The sequence below is a fragment of the Myiozetetes cayanensis genome, unplaced genomic scaffold, assembly GCF_022539395.1.
Source record: "Myiozetetes cayanensis isolate MyiCay16 unplaced genomic scaffold, myiCay2020 scf18, whole genome shotgun sequence".
Lineage (NCBI taxonomy): Eukaryota > Metazoa > Chordata > Aves > Passeriformes > Tyrannidae > Myiozetetes > Myiozetetes cayanensis.
In genome coordinates, this window is record NW_026087389.1 from 1 (window position 1) to 16,875 (window position 16,875).

General features: G+C 44.0%; 2 long non-coding RNA genes across 10 annotated transcripts in view; both read right to left on the reverse strand.

The window, feature by feature from the left end:
* Nucleotides 1-3,063, reverse strand: LOC126638664 (uncharacterized). 9 transcript variants are annotated; one of them, XR_007628655.1, is made up of 4 exons: nucleotides 1,982-3,051; nucleotides 1,431-1,544; nucleotides 1,081-1,242; nucleotides 395-981 (listed from the first exon to the last, which is right to left on the reverse strand). It is a non-coding gene; the product is annotated as an uncharacterized LOC126638664 (long non-coding RNA). The 9 variants fall into 9 exon arrangements; XR_007628647.1 differs by adding an exon at nucleotides 1-53 and having other exon boundaries at nucleotides 688-981; nucleotides 1,081-3,050; XR_007628652.1 differs by having other exon boundaries at nucleotides 387-981; nucleotides 1,081-2,295; nucleotides 2,440-3,063.
* Nucleotides 3,064-3,078: 15 nt separating this feature from the next.
* LOC126638665 (uncharacterized) overlaps nucleotides 3,079-16,875 on the reverse strand; it is a 28,879-nt gene continuing 15,082 nt past the window's right edge. The window contains exons 2-4 of the long non-coding RNA XR_007628656.1: nucleotides 4,546-4,614; nucleotides 3,827-4,034; nucleotides 3,079-3,450 (exon numbers count right to left, since the gene is read on the reverse strand). This is a non-coding gene — a long non-coding RNA (uncharacterized LOC126638665). The remainder of the gene's footprint in view (nucleotides 3,451-3,826; nucleotides 4,035-4,545; nucleotides 4,615-16,875) is intronic.

A 16,875-nucleotide genomic window follows, 5' to 3' on the forward strand; every position in this document is an offset into this window, starting at 1 on the left:
TGTCTGCAAAGCGAGTCGGGAAGCCGCTCCCAGTCTTTCTTTTCCAGCCTTTTCTGCCCAAGCACCGCAATGGTCGAAAAGGAAACCAGAAACACAGGAAAAACAAAGAAACAAACAAAAAAAAAAAAAACCAAATCGCAGCAAGCCAACTCCCAGTTCCTCCCGATAAACCCAGCTGCAGATCCCACACACCGCCAGGCCCCCAGAGCTGGAGTCCCCAGGCCCTCCCGCGGCTTCCCCGCCGTCACCCGGCACCTCCTACTCTGCAGTGCCGCTCCCGCTGCCGCACTCACAAGGACCAAAGCCCTTTCCCCCCAGTACAGCCCGGTTCCTCCCTGGCAGCCTCAACAACACCAGAAGGGCTGGGGGGCTGCCGCAGCCCCCAACGACGGGTGGGGTGCACCAGGAGGGGCCGCACAGGGCAGGGGCGGCTCCCGCAGCTGCAACCCCGCGGGGAAGGGACCCCCGGGCGAGCCCTGTCCGGCACCACCAAGGGCCCTGCTCAGCCACCACTCCTCGTGTCGCCCACAGTTTTAACATTATTAAAGCAAGATTTAATCCAGAGCACCACAAGATCCGAAATGCGGGGGATTTCTATAGAATTATTTTTCTCTTTTTAATGACTGTGTTGCCAAAGTTGGGGAAATACAATCAGCATTCCCTGAACACCATCACTTTCATAGCTACCTGTGGTCAGGTGCCGATGGGCAGCAGCCTGCCCCAGATGGGCTGCAGGAATGGTGTGAAGGCCATTGTTCCCCAGGTTTGAATGACTCTGTCCGTGATCCACGGCCCACGGACAGAAAACCCAGAGCAAATAGGAACTCCCGCCAGATGCAGGCAGATGTTACTCCATTGCAGTTTTTCTGGGGTGGTTGTGAAGGTGTCCTTCCCCATTCCAAAGTGGAAGTCATCCCCTGGGCAGAGCCCACCCTGATCCTTGGCCTCGTGGAAGCCCATTTCCTTGTCACAGCCCACTTCCTGCAGAGAAAAAAGGGAAAGATGGCACATAAGGAAGACATTTTTCCCTGGAAGGGTGGGGAGGTGGCTTGGCACAGGAAAGCTGTGGCTGCCCCATACCTGGAAGTGGCCAAGGCCAGGCTGGATGGTCTAGAGGAAGGTGTCCCTGCCCATGGCAGGGGGTGGAAGGAGATGATCCCTGAAGTCCTTTCCAACCCAAACCACTCCAAGGATCCCAGGATGGTTCCACGTTCTCTCTCTGCATTTATTTTGCATCATTTCCTAACAAAAACAAAATCTCCAATTTAGTTGATTGCTAAAGACATAATTTTAAAATCACCCCAGGAATAAAAAGGGATTGGAAAACATACAGAAATCATTCCTACACCCATCAAATCATTATTAATTGGAACCCAATTCCCTCATCTCTGTCCTTGTTTTTCTTGGCTGCAAAACCTGATGATCCTCACTGGGTATTTTTAGAGAGGTTTTCTTCCACAGCTCCTTTCTTGCAGCTGAAACCTGGCATATTCAGGGCTTAGTTGGAGGGAAGCCCCTCTGAGGTATTTCCTCTCATGCCAATTCTGTGGGATGAAGAAGTAAAAAAGCAAGTCAAGAGTTCCTTCTATCCCCTTCCTTCACAAACACCCTCCCAGTTTGTCCTCGGCAGCTCCATCCCCTCAGCACCCACACACCACACACACGATGCTTCGGCTCTGTTGGGAAAGGGACACCAAGTGCAGAAGGAAGTTTAGTGCTGTGCAGGGGCTCCCTGGGGAACTTCAGCGGTTTAGTCCACGGCCTTTCCTGCTGCCCTCCCTCCTGGAGACAGAGCACGACCCATACATTGCTCTCTCCCTTGTTTCTCCCACACTCACAGACCCAGGTCCTGATCTTTTGGCCCCACTTTTCTTAGCAGACCCAGCATCATTTTCAGGTTCCCCAGGAAACTTCTGCACTTTTGACCCATGGGTAAGTGCAGAGCGTGGGACAACAGAAGGACAAATTTCTCAGCACGTACCACCTGGACGCTCCATAACACGCTCCTGTTCCCGCCGTCTCTGTAGGCGCCCACAGAAGTTCTCCTTGTCCCAGCCCTGCCTAACTGACACACACACAGGAGAAATCCACAGGTCCTGCTTGCACAATTCCTGACCCTAACCCTTGCCTGCCCTGTCCAGAGCTGAGCGAAATCTGTCAGAATATTAATAAACCACCTTTGTTAAGATCAGTCATCAGCCCAGGCCTTCAGGCTTTGCAGGAGTTTGTAGGGAACTTGTAGGTTTGCCTAGGCCAGGCTCTGGGCTTCCTTTGCTTTCTTCTGCTGCAATTATCCTGTCCGGGTAAGTGTTAAAATACAGATTACCCAGTGAGACATGCCCTGAAACAGCAATCAATTCCGACTCCAGAAAATCTCAGTGCCACACTTAGAAACTCTTCAGCAAGGGCCCTGGAAAAGCCAAGGGGAGGTGTGATTACCTGGAGTCCCAGGGAACTGAGGGCAAGGTGGGGACCGAGCAGAGAGCAAACACCTCCAGCTGCTTCTCACTCCAGCCCCCATGGCAAGTGCAGCTGCCCTGGGATTTCATGCCCCTCGTGCCTCTTCTGAGCTCAACGGGTGAACAAACGGGCCCTGCAAGATACACGTCCTCTGTACCTGAGGCAGCACAGATCCCCCGCGAGGAACTGGAATCCCAAGGGCACATCGAAACACGGTCCTCCCGCCTGCCACTCTCTCTGCACGTCCTCTTTCCGGCGGCATGCAGGTGCGGCTTCCCAGAGGCCTGAAAACTGCCTGTCCGTTCCCCTCCCTGCAGTCCCCGGTGGCCAGGCGAGAGGCACAAGAGTGGCCGTGCCCCCGCCGGGCCCCGCTTACACGGGGGACGATCTCCTGGAGAGCATGACGTTGCATCTGCCGCCGTGTGCCGCTTCCCGGGGGGGAACCGGCGGCACAGCCCCTACAGCATCTCCAGGGCACTGCGGGACCGAGCGGGACGGGAAAGGGACAGAGCGGGAGCGGGACGGGGCTGCCGGGCAGGGCCGAGCAGCCGCCTCAGTCCTCGCACGTCATACCGTGGCTGCCCCGCTACGGTGCCTGCCACCGCCGACGAACCTGCCGCCCGCGTCCGGCGCTGCCGAGCGCCCTGTCCCGCTGCCCCGCCCTGTCCCCATAGTGGGAAGCACCGCGGCGAGACGGCGCTGCGAGCGTGGGGTGGGGGTCGGGGACGGGGTGGAGCTCAGGCAATAGGGTAGTTGCCTCTCTGAGGCAGGGAGCCTCACTCTGCCATCTTCAGCGTGGCTTCCGAGGACTCCCGGTGTGGGCAGTGTCATCTTTGATGTGGCTTTCTGCAACTTCCGCTCCGGGGCCGCCATCTTTAGTGCTGCCTTGGATGATTTCCGGTCTCGGCAGCGCCATCTTTAGAGTGGGCTTGGAGGACTTCTGGTCCGGGGCCGACATCTGTTTGTACGGCTTTGGAGAAGCTGCCCTGCCTAAGAGAGATGCTGTGGGACTGCTGGGAAACTTCTCACCGTCAGAAGTGAGGCAGAAATAAATTCAGAGCACTACCTCAAAATATTGGGGGAAAATACTAAAACATTCCATTGCCGCCCTTTTTAAACAAACACCAAACTACTAAAATACAACAAATAAATTGTAGGCTACAACTATCTGGCCCTTTCAATTTAACCAGTGCAAGTCAGTTGGTAAATGATGACTTATTCAAGGTTGCTCAGGTTGTCTCAAACCTGATCTTCACTTATGATGGGAGGGACTTTATTCCCCCTGTCCCTGTCTTGGGGTTCAGGGGCTTGAGAGATGTGGGAAGAGATTACCATTGAAAACTGAGGCTAAAAAATTGCTAAGTACCTCAGCCTCCTTCATGACAGTTGCCTCTAGTTCCCCGTCTCACTTATCAGGAGAGTGTGGAGGGTGTGGTGTATGCATTTTCTTTTCTGTTCAACACACTTCTAGAAACCTGTAAAAACCCTTATTATTATTTTCCGAATCCTTTGCCAAATTAAAATCCAACCCTGCACTGACCTTCTTGACCTCATCTCTGCTCCAGACAGCACCCCTATAATGAAAGAAAAGCATTTATTGAAGACAAGTGTGAGGTTACAAGTAATTTGAAATTCAGCCATCCAGGCATTCTAGATTAATGGCCTATTTAACTGCACACATTCCACAATTCTGTACACTTTACATTCACAGAAGCCTGTTGCAAGAATGACATGCATATTCAAGAAAGGTCCAGTACAACTGCCCTGATCTATACTGGTATTCAACAATTGCATGGTTATAGTGCTAACATTCATACTAAGAAGCAATGTCACAGCCAGATAGAAAAGTAGGATGTAAATCTGAAACTGGATATTAAAGAGCCATCGTCTTCTAGTTGTGAGCTGAAGTACAGTGTTCTTGCTAATCAAAGATTATACAGACCTGTAGCTGTACAGTGTCTTCTATACTATATAAAAAAAATTATATACGTAGGAAATGCCAGATTTGGAACACAGAAGTAGAAATTTGCATGTAAAACTTCAAACAAATGCCCACGGTATACCAGGCATCTAATGTATTCTTACCTTTACTGGTTTACAAGTCTTTTGTGTGGGCAGGTTCCTCCATCTTCTTTATTTGGCAGCTGACAGACCCTGTATAAGGAGGCAAAGAAAGCAAGAAAATCAAAGTTAAATTAACCAGATTCAAGATTTGTCTTATAGCTTTTGAAATGCACATTTCCAAATACAGGTAGTTCTGTCCTCACCTGTATTCTGGAGAGGCTAGTAACACATTGCACATATTAAACAGGCACGAACTTGTAAACATAAGCCTTATAACTATAAAGCCAAGGTGAAATTTGAAGCCCAGTGTTAAATGTTTACCAAGCTCTTTGTTTCATTCAGAAATTGGAAGCTTTCGGAATGCCAGTTATAATGTTAGCTATACCAGTTGGTATAACCTCCCAAGCATTCTGCAGCAACCCAATCAGTATGAATGAAGGATTACCTGTATAATGTTTCTCAGTCATACACATGCAGACAGACCATTGAAGGGTTAAAAACATGGTGTTCTTGGGTGCTCTTGGGTTCCCCAACTCTCTTTCTGCAGGCCCTTCCTCAGAGCCTGGATGAGATCAAGTGGTTCTGTTGATTGTGACCATTCATCCTCCAGAAGCAGGTGATGGAGGGAAAGGACAAAGGTAGTAACCACAGTCTCCTGCTGAGCAGCATTCAGCCTTTCAGCACTCAACCACTGCAAATTTGCTTTTGCCGAAGAGGCATATAGCAATGTTCATTCAAAGGCATAATCCATCTACCTAGGTTCATTATTAATGCAGCTGCTACTATTAATACTAGATGTCTGTAATTTTATAACACAACAATTATAGAAAAATGCACTACAGCCTCTAAAAATGTTACTATATGGCATAGAATAGAAGTGAAAAAATCCAGCAATGCACAGCCCTGCTGGCTCCTGTTTGTGACACCTGGTGTTAGGACCAAGGCAAGTGACCAGGTCAAACCAAAGCTCCATCCTCTGATTTTCAGAGAAGGAATTTCTTTAGGGCTTGCTGTGAGCTGGAGGGGAAGTCAACCTAAATATCCACCTTCTCAAACTGATGTTGCAGGAACTGTCCTTCTTGGCAAATTCACAACTGAGTCCACACTTACTTAACCCTGGAGGTGAAGAACTGAGAAATGTGAAGCAGCCGTTCTTATGTTCCAGTGCCCTCATCTCACTGATGTGTTACTGGACTCATACCTTCCATTCTGGATCTAAGGCATGTTTCTTTTTAGCCAGGTTTAAAACCATTACTTAGTCTCAGTATCGCCATATATGTCAATTCGATTCTCATTTTCCTTATTTTTGTTTCTTGCTTCTTGTACTCTTTCTAAAGGTTAATTTTATTCTTTATTATCACGTAATGTCTTTCCCATTCCCAATGATCATCTTCAGGATCCTTACGGTCTCATGCCCGTGTGGGGCATGGGCAGTCCAAACAAAACATGCCACAGATGTAAAGGGCTGCATGAGTTATTGATGTTTCTTCAGAGTTGCTAATATCACTCGTTATTTTTCAGAGCATTGCTCTGGATATTGCCCTATAATTTTCTTGAACTTATTTTTAATAGTCTGCTTCATTCCTAACCACTGCTCCAGAGTGCTGTGGGTGGCAAAATATATGCAGCCTTTGTTTAATTCCCTTCTTACTCCTGAAGGCTTGAATTCCTTCACTTACCAAATCTCCTCCTTTTTATCTCATTCTCTATCTTATGCTAGCCAGTGATCCATAACCACAGCGAATTTCCTTAGACGGATATTTTTTTACACTGCTGAGTTTCTTTCAATGGGGAGTATTCAACCATCCCCAAAAAATGTGTGTGATGATAAGCAGATATAATTTCTTTAATTTAGAGCAGTTTATATAATCTATTTGCAGTATTTACCAAGGGTGCCCGGCTCTCTGATGCAAGAGATGGGAGCTTGGTTTCAATAGTTTGCTTACAGAATTCAGCTCAGTGGAGAAAATGAGATGGCATGAAGCATCTCACGAGAGCCTAGAGCTCTGCCCCCACACCGAGACACCTTTCAGTAAAAACAGCCCACAAGACCGAGTGTGCAAATGGCAACCCACTCACACGGCCCATGCCCACCTCTCGCTTGGAAGAAGTGCTCCCCTCCCAGCCTCCTGCTCCCCTGCTCCTGATCGCCAGCTAGGAAGAATCACAGAGTCTAGTAATCAGAGAGCAAGATACTGAGAGAAAACAGATCTGAGAGCCCCGAGGAAAACAGGAAAGGGAAGACGTTTAGTCCAAGCCTTTGCATTTATATTTTTTCCTATCGCAAAGCAAGGTTGGTTTGGTTTTGGTTTTTTTTCCCTTCTCTTTCTTCATCCTGTCAGCAGACATACACTGTAGAGGAAGCTGATCTGCAGGGGCTGCGTTTTTAGCGGATATGACTGCAGCAATCAGGACCTCCTGAAGCACATTGGCAAAGATTGCATTGACTGTAAGATGGGTCACTTCCTCATGGACAGTTTCAAAGTTAGGTAAAGCAGGAAACTGGGGGAGGGATGCCCATGTCACACTGAGGACTGTTTGCAACAGGGACTGAGAGAGAAACTGGGTGTGGGTGGAGATGGCCATGGCCATGATAAGGCTGTACTGATGAAGTCATAACCAGCTTCTTCAGCTAATGAAGAATGTAAGTGGAAAACTAGGGGAAGTTAAACACATGCAAAAATTTGATCTGGTGAAATGCATTTTTGCTCAAGTATTTCAGGTTCTTGGGAGATCCTAAAGTGCTATACTTACACAGAAGGGAGAACAAGCAGTAAGGACAGTCTGGGCACTCTCAAGGGTGCCGGCTAACCTCATCTAGCGAGCACTGATTAGGAAGCTCCAGGACTTGGAGGGGATTTGAAGTTGGTTGGATCATACCGTAGGTTGAGGTTTGTAACCACACCTTATAGATTCAGCCACACAGTAGGCAATCGTCATCTTGAAGTCTACGCTACCTGAAACCAAACCCTTTATTTTCTTTGGAGTACCTGGAGAACAGAAGTTCTTTACCACACCAAGGTATCTTCCTTGCTGATGTGAGGGATCTATAAGGAAAACTGCTTCCAAGGCTGACCTGAGCTCAAGACCGTAACTCAGAGGAGATGTCACCATAACTCAGAGGAGATGTGCTATTAAATAGTTACTGTTAGCCTTGATTCACCATGGAAAGGCTTTTCCTTCTCTAAGCCTCTCTGACAGGCAAATATTGCTCAGCTTCTCTATATCTTAGATTACAGTAAAAATATAGTTATGATTTTGTCAACCTTTTACAGAGTGCATTACAGATAGGGCATTCCAGCATTCCCCAAGAGTGAGATGTACTGGAGCAGGTTGTTGAATCTACTAACTACAGCCTTATTTGCTGTCTCATTGTTCAGGTGAACACAGGGTGCTAAGCAAGGCATGGTCAAGAGGTAAGGAACAACTCTTAGAAGTATTACTTTGAATATAGTCAGGCTTTGGGAGTGGTTAACGCTTTCCAGGGTCTGTGCATTTGCTTGTACAGTTTTGATCATCAATACCCTGTATCCAAAGCATACACATTTAAGGACAATATTCTTAACAGGAAATGGAAGCTCTTGCTTCTAATGTTTCATTATCAAAGAACCTAAGTTTTCATTTACCTGGTTTCCAACAGCTAAAAGAGAGTCTAAATGTGAATGTAAATCCCTGAGAGTATTTCAGGAATCTCCCCCTTATTTAGTGGCAGAACTTTAAAGGGATGTGAGATGAGTCATCAAGAAAAAACAAGATAAAGCAATACATTAAATGAAAGGACAGACTCAAAATGAGGTAAAGCCAATAGCAGTAAGTGGAAGTCCGCAGGATGCAATGATTAGTTCATCAGTGGGTGGTTACGTTTTGCGAGGTCTGGAAATGTTGGACTTCCCATATTTTCCCTATGCAATAGACCTGAACACTGAGGATAGAAAACATCTGCATGCCCTAAACATACCAAAGTCAGATTAAGACCATAATAGAATCCTGCCCTTTGGAAAACCTGAGGCAAAATAAAAGATAAAGAAATCACTTCGAATTCACCGAAACGAAATTTCTGGATATGCAGTAGCTGCTAGGAAGTATGAGGATGTAACAGAATCTTCTGTTTCCATACATGCTTTCCGTCTTGTTAACAAGTACAAACTCTAGGGTCCCATGGAGTACCTTTAGGACACCTAAAGGGTTAATCAGGGCTGGTATCTAGGGATGACAGGAATAAACCCCCCCCCCCCAACAACCAATCCTACAGCACATATTCCTGCTTTAGTGACAGCATAAGCATTCTGCATTTTGCCAGGAACCTTGCTCTGCTGGTGACTTAACAATTACTCATTTTTCTATGTGCTGATAATTTTCTGTTTGGAGGGAGCAAGCATAGAATAGAATTCCTTCAATGTTCACTCACACATCAGCAGGAGAGCTCCCTTCTCTTCTTTTGCACTCTAAGCTTGCTGCTTTTGGACTAGATGTGGAGACTTCACTGTTTCCTCGAACTGGGTTTAACAGTGAGGGATGTTAAACTTTCACTGTGAAGATCAACATGTTGGCCTGAAGGGGCACTTAGGTTTCTTTAAAACCATGGTATTCGAAACTATACCACCAGCAGGAGCTGCTTAAGAAAATGCGGTGCTTGGCTCTTACGTGCATTTTGTCTCAGCATAAGACATTTCTGTGTGCACAGTGCTCTGGGCCAGATATTTTTATGAGAGCCTGTAATGGATCTGACTGAGCTGGAGTTCATTTTCCCACAGTAGCCCTCAAGTGCTGTGTTTTGCATTGGTAGCTAGAAGGGTGTTGATAATGCACCAGTGTTTTGGCTACTGCTAAGCACAGCATCAGCACTGTAACATTCCTTCCTCAATGAGGGCAAGATCCTGGGAGGGGACCCAAGTAGGCCAGCTGACCCAAACGGACCAAAGGGACATTCCAGACCACATGACATCAGCTCAGATATAAAAGCTGAGGCAAGGAGCAGGAAGGGGGGCATTCATTGTCTAATGGCTGCCTGCTGAGAAACCATCATGCATGCTGAAGCCCTGCTTCTCGGGAGTGGCCGCCCATCGCTCATGGGAAGTAGAGAATAAACCCTGCTATCTTTTGCTTTGCTTTGCTTTTGCACACACAAGCTTCTGCTATGCTTTCACTTTAAATAAACTCCCTTATTCCAACCCATGAGTTGTTTTCCACCTTACTCCTTCCTCTGTCTGGCTGGGAAGAGTGTGATAGAGCAGCTGGATGGGCACCTGATGTCCAGCCAAGGTCAACCCACCACAGACACTTAGGTTCAGGATGTATCCTAGCTCTCTATAAGTATTCAGGATCTCATTTTTTTGTTTAACTGTACTAATGGTGAAGAAGTATTTCTGAAATTAATGCATCACTGTCCAAGAAACTAAAGAAAACAGCATTACTTTATGTGTCCCATGCAATGAACAGCTTCCCTTGAGTTCCACTGGGACTAGGGAACTGTGTGATGTAGTTCATGTGTCAAGTAGTGATAGATCATGCATTGCACATTTAATGTCAGCAAAGTCCCTGAGTTTCTGCTAGTCTGCATAATCATCTGCAATAAATTACCCAAGTGCCAGGAGCCTCAGCCCTAAACTGCATTCATGCCTATGCAGTCTGTCAGTATCTCTGTCCATTGCTGTGAATAACTGAATGTAGTGACAGAGGCTGCAACTTTGCTAATAGTTAAAATGCTTTTGAATTGAAACAAGTAAGGGAGGGAGGAGGAGCTTGACTGTACAGATTACTCTTCAGGGCAATCATCAGAGCAGTCACTCTCTTTACAGAGAAAATAAAACATATGAAACTTAGAATTGGTGCACATTTTTCTACTAAAGCAGGTTTATACAGAAAATATGGTTCTTTACAGAAACTTCATTATAAGAAAATGTGGAAGACAAGGTTGAAAAAAACATGTGGAAAAAAATTAGGTGGCCCCATCTCCTCCAGGCATCATGCAGGGATTTAATCTTTCATGACCCTTCTGTGAAGCTCTGCCTCTTGCTAGTCAAGACCAAATTGCAGTTTGATAAGAGAACTGTCCTGCAGCATAACCCTGCATTGTTGACAAGCTGACAACACAAGTCACGACATCAAGAAAGTGCATCAATGGCATTTCCAAACATACTGGTTCAGGTTTAGCAGCAATATTTCAGTTTGGTACTTCCCTTTCTCTGGATGATACGTTTTGCACCCAGTCAAATCCACCAATTTTCCCAAGGCCAGATGGTCAGTTAGTGATAACACTGATAATGAAGATCCCTTATCTTTCTGTCCTTTCCAACTTCCAACATCTAAACAAGATGGCCACCACTTGAATAACAGAGAAAAATAAAATGGACAAAGATAATTTCTTGTTCCTGTGGAAAAAGTTGTCCAAAATGCATCTCTTTGATCCTATTTAGTAGCTCCTGTACTTAAAGAGCAGGGATATAACTAATTTTTTATGTATATGCAAATGAATTGATAAATTGACTATGTTTTGTTTGTCACTACAATCCTGTTGAGTCACTCCAGTTCAGACTGTGATTGCTTACATTTTGCTGTTAGCAAGAAACACTGTGTCAATAAAAATTCTGTCACAAATAATAGTGCAACCACCAGTTGCATATACTACTTCTGGGAAATTAAAATTTTATCTTGTGATGGCAGTGTGGAATATATCAAATGATTTACATTAAGACAGCAAAATCCTCACATATCCTGAGAAAGTAACTTCAAAATTTCATTTCCAGCTGCTATAACCTAAGGATAATTTTAGTTGTGGTGACAAGAATTGCTGTAACTAAACATCTCCTTACATTACAGCTGAGATACAATCAGTATCCACAGGGATAGCTGAATTGCTGGAATTTGAAGCCATTAGCTATCAAATAGAAAAAGAAGTAGCTTCATGGCACAGCATCACCAGTTGGATGTCCAGATCTCCCCTGACAGCAGAAATCCCTTGGTGAAGATATATTCCCTTTCTGGTTTGTTGCAAGAGAGATTTAATTTTGTTTTATCAGGACAATCATAAATAAAACAAACCAAGTAATGACAGATAGAAACTAAGGCCTTTCTGCCTCTGAAATTGGGTATCTTTTAGCCAGCCTTGAACGTCCACAAACTGTCCTAGGAAGCAATGCAACAAAAATTACAAAGAAAAAGGTGTCACATCCACTGACGCCATGGGGCCCAACTGATAATTTTTCACTTACTGGATCAAGATGCAATACAGCCCACAAAGCTTGCAAAGACTTCACTACACACTAAAACCAAAGGCAGTTGTAATCAGTAAACAATTACAGAAATCACTCCAAGCCTGCAGTTGATACAAGTGGCTTTTTTCAAGAATGTCTTAATATTAGGACAACAGATGTTTGCTGGAAATATGAAAGTAGCAAGATGTAGCAAGGAGTAGAAGTTGAACAGAGCTCAAGAGAAAAAGAAAAAAATCTGAATTCACTCTCAGAAAATTTACAGCAACGTGTTCCTTGCCTGCCAGGAAAGTAGTGCCAGTAGTACCTCTGTAATGAACTCTAGCACTTCATTGCCCAATGCTACAAGTCTGCATTAATTTCTTGAAGTTTAACTTCTAACTTTACCCTTCAAAAAACCTTTTCTACTAGGCTGATTGTATAACTCTCTTGAGGAAACTAGGAGTGTAAAGAACTGCGCAGAGAGAATACATATCAAAAAGAAATACCAGAATCAGAATCATTAAGGTTGGAAAAGACCTTCGAGATCATTGGGTCCAACCTGTGACTGATTCCCACCTTGTCAACTAGACCAGAGCACTGAGTGCCATGTCCAGTCCTTCCTTGAACACCTCCAGTGATGGTGACTCCACCATCTCCCTGGGCAGCCCCTTCCAAGGCCTGACCACCCCTCCCATGAAGAAAATTACTATGTACAGCAAACCCCAGTTTGTGTTGGTTCTCTCTCCTCTCCCATATCCTGTATTATCCTCATTAGTTCTCATGTGTTGTCCTCCACATCTTGTTTTCTTCTTCATAAGCACTGCTCAAACAGAGCACTGAAACCATGCACCACTATCTGTAACCTGTCTTACTGAAGTCCTAGCCATTGTTTAGTTATCCTACAATAATATACTACAAGTTCCTTTAAATTATTTAATAATTAAAAGGACATCCCACAGGGCATTACAGGAATAGATAAACACCATTCTATCCTTTTTATAAGGAGAAGGGATCACTTATGGTTGCCATAACTAGTCACTGACATAGCTTGAATAGCATCCATGTTGTGTTCTCATCACTGAACTTTGGCTCCATCATCACAGGCGTACCTGAGAACTCCTGGCAGGATGTTGCATTGTCTGGGAAGAGGAATAGACTGGAGTTCCTGCCTAGAGGATGAGGCAGTAAAGGCCTGGCTTTGTTTTAAACTTTGCAATTGTCTACTTCAGAAAGTATAGAAGTTGCTCAGAAAAGTGACATAACTATAGATACCGAGAGCAATTCAATTCCAAAGCAAATACAGGCTTTCAGTGGGAAAAAGATAACTCAAGATCATCAAGAAATTTTTCGGGGGTTTTATTTGTTTTGTTGTTTTGAGTTTGGGGATATTTTTTACTTATGGTTTCTACTCAGAAAAAGTCTTTCTTTTTTTGTTTATAGTGACATTTGGTCTTACCTCTTGGAGTGCAGAGATAGGTGCTTGCTTGCTCATTTATAGAAGCTTGTATGTAGACATAAGACTCAGAACTTATAAAGAGTAGCTACCTAGTGACATTGGCTCTGAATTATTAGTAACTGCAGTACAGGGTGACAGGAACTCATATGAGATTAGCACCACACTGTGGGGTCCAGCCACATCTAAACAGACTAGGAAATAGTGATGAGATGCTTAAGGGCTGAAGCCAAAACTTGGAAGAAGAACCTGGGGCCTCATACATCAAACTAGTGGCCCTGTGCTCATGTGCTGTGTCTGGAGCTCACTCTGCAGGCTTGGTGTTTTAAGACAAATAAGAAGGGCTGCCACTTCATGGTCCTCAGGGATCAGCGCTCAAAAAGATGCCTCTGAGAAATAACTTGGCTAAGCAGCAAAGCCTTTGGCATGAACGCTTGCAAGATAGGCATGTGTTATCCCTCAATTCTGCAAGTATCTTCTTTTCAGTTTTCATTTTGATGAATTTTGGTGCTTTGATAGTTTCCAACTCTGAAAAAAGGTGATTAGCAAATATGAATCACATCATTTGATGGCTGTATTTTTTTGTTTTTATTGTGTGGCAAGTCCTAAAAAATACAAGCTGCAGAGAAGAATGAAAGAGAAAATAAACAAGCAAAGATTTATCTGGAGTGTTTTGCCTTAACCAGTTGGCAGTGCTGCCCTTGGTCATCCGTGAAGGAGAGCATACAGCTATCAAATGTGCAGGGTGTGAGTGAGCCTGGACCATAGAACAGGCTTTCAAAAAAATGAAAGAAGTAAAGTGAGGATAGGAGCCTGTATGCATAATTCAGTACCAGAGAGCATAATAGCAGATGTAATTCTTTGTGAGTGACTGGTCTCGGGACTGTAAAAAGAGACAAGATGAAGCTGTAAATGAGTTTTTTAAAAGGGATACAAGTGGAAACTCCCAAAGCATTTCATGGGAGTCCATATGTGCTGGGGGACAAGGCTTATGAGAGTATCAGCACAAGCTGATAGACGTTCCACTCCAAGCCTTCACTGCTGAATTGTTGCCACAAGGATCTCTGGATAGAATTGAGGTATGGCCTTCAGAAATGCCCCTAGCCTGGGTGGCAGCCTCTGTATGCACCAGGTTGCATGTGTGGTCTCCCTTTCTCAAAGTGAGAAGAAAGGTCAGGCTCGCTCTCACAGAAAAGACATTGTAGAAGCACTTTCAGGGGCAAAAAGGTGAAGCTTATTTAACCTAGATATAGAAAAAGGCCATACTTTTGTTTTGAAATGAGTTCCAGAAGTCACCAATGAATAGCATTTGTCCCAAAGGAGACTGCAACCAGTATATTTGGTCAGACTCCAGTCTCATAGGACACAGAGGACTCTAAGAGTAAAATTCTGAGCCCTGCTGACTGAATTTCAGGTCTACACACTTGTTGTAAACATCTATATATACTGCCAGCAGTAGTAAAATGTTGAAGTTTCCATTAAACAATCCCTCCACACACAGTCTGCATCCCTAACCTTCAGCATCTGGCTTGATAACAGTTGTGCCCTTTTCAAGTTAATATATATTCCTAGGGGGTTTAATCTATCTCTTCCATCCCTGGACTCTCCCGAGTAATGGATCATCACTAGTTGGTGACATTAAGGTTTTTCCCTTTCCAACTGAGTGCCCTTTGCAGGATCCCATACACTATCCATTTCTCTGGAGGGTGGAGGAGTGCATGTTTCATAGGGCAGCAAAAACATTTAGATGAAAGTTTCTCTCCCATGGCTTCCTAGAAGAACTGAAATTCTCAATTTTTCTAACAGCAAAATTCTCATTTTGCTTCCTCTGGCATTCTTTTGGCTGTTGCTTTTAAATGAGGTCAGTCAAGAAGTGAAAGAGCATCATTTATTCTGATGGTTGAAAGCTGGCTGAAGCCAAATAAAACATATTTATTTTTAACTTCTTTTTAATTTGGAAGACTAGAAGTCAACCATCACCAGCCCTGGTGGGGCTCTATGGTGGCTGTTTGAGAAAGGAGGAGAAAAGATCTTCAGCCACCTTAACTACTGAGTGTGCACAGACAATTAAAAAAAAATCCCTAATACATCCAAGATCTGGGTTCAGGTGCAGAAACTACCCAGGCTGCAGCAGCCAACATTAGTCCAGACTCAGCCTCAGATGGGAAACTGAGGCTAAAATATGACTGAAACTAAAGGGAGGTGTAACTTGGGAAGGAGGGTCCTTGGGAAGGACCAGTCACTCACACAGAGATAAATTGTTTACTGAACCGAGTTCCTGATCCATTTCACCACACAGCTACGCAAAGGACAGCATAGATGTGAGGGCTGGTGCAAGTACAGGTTAAGTGAGCAAGTTGGCTGGTTTCAGCTGGAGCATCAGGCCGATGCTAGCATAAACCATGTGTGGAACTAAGGCACTTTAATATAACATTACCTTTGAATGAAGGAGATGTTTAAGGCTTGGAATATCATGTAAAGGGACACTGTTTTTTGAAAACACACACATAAGATATTTGAAACCAACCCTGACTATTGCATTCTAAGACATCTTTAAAAAAAACAAATATTAAAAAGAAATTAAGTAAATATTAGACAATATTATCTAATTTAGTGTCAGTAATTCAGTTTGACGAGGAAGAATATTCTTGTTTCGTGTAACCATTCTCTAATGCTATAAGTCAAAGGAAAGCAACACTGTCTTAGGATGTCTGGGAATCTAGTTAGTGAAACTAGCTGTAAATGGGAAATAAAATAATAAATCTTTTGTTTATGGTTCTAAATTATGTGAAGTCTAAAAGAAAGGAAAACGCCATCATTGCAGGAAAATCACAAAGTTTTCTGGGGCTTTGTTTTGAATTGTCTTTTATTTCTCTTTACAGGATTTGTTTTAAATGCTTCCCAGATTTTCAGTTCAATTTGTCCCATATCACACACATAAACACAATATGTGTGTATTACGTATACACATTATCACAGAAATAACATATTGTTATTCTGCACTGGCAGTATCCTTTTAATATGTGCGCTTAAAGGTCACCAAAAAAGTGAATAACTGGGAGTGGGTATAAGTGCATTTTTAAAGAGCAAATGTATGTTGTGCAAAAAATAAAGGGCTAATAATGCACACTCCTGACAGACGCCCATATTTGGGGGTACTCAGCTCCTCCATAAAGGTGATAAACTTCTGCAATAGTCCAAGGGAGACACTAAATGCTCAGCACTTTTGGGGAACCCCTCAGCATTTCTCAGCATGAGCTCTGTCCTAGTGTTTATAGGAAACACCCCTGTTTTAGTAACCGTAGAAGAGTATAGGGCTGACAAGAGGCACTTGCTGGCAGCTTGTTGTGCTGGTTTCATTCTTGGCTTCATGTGATTATTTTCCCTGTCATGTTTTGTTAGTATCATCAGGGATGAAAATCAGTGCCATAAACTATCCATCAGATTATAAATTGCCTTCTAAGCCGTAATTCTCGATTATTATTCCAGCTGCTACATATATCCTTCAGGGACTGACAAAGTAGATGGTCAAGGGAGTGCAATATAGCACACAGTTGTGTAAAAGAGGCTGTGACTTTTATCTCTTTATTACTTTTCCCCCTACCTCTCCCTATTTATTTCTTTTTTGGTCCTCAAGGAGTAAAAAAGGAATCTTTAAACAGAATGAAGGACACACCAATAAATACCTGTCATGGGAAACATATT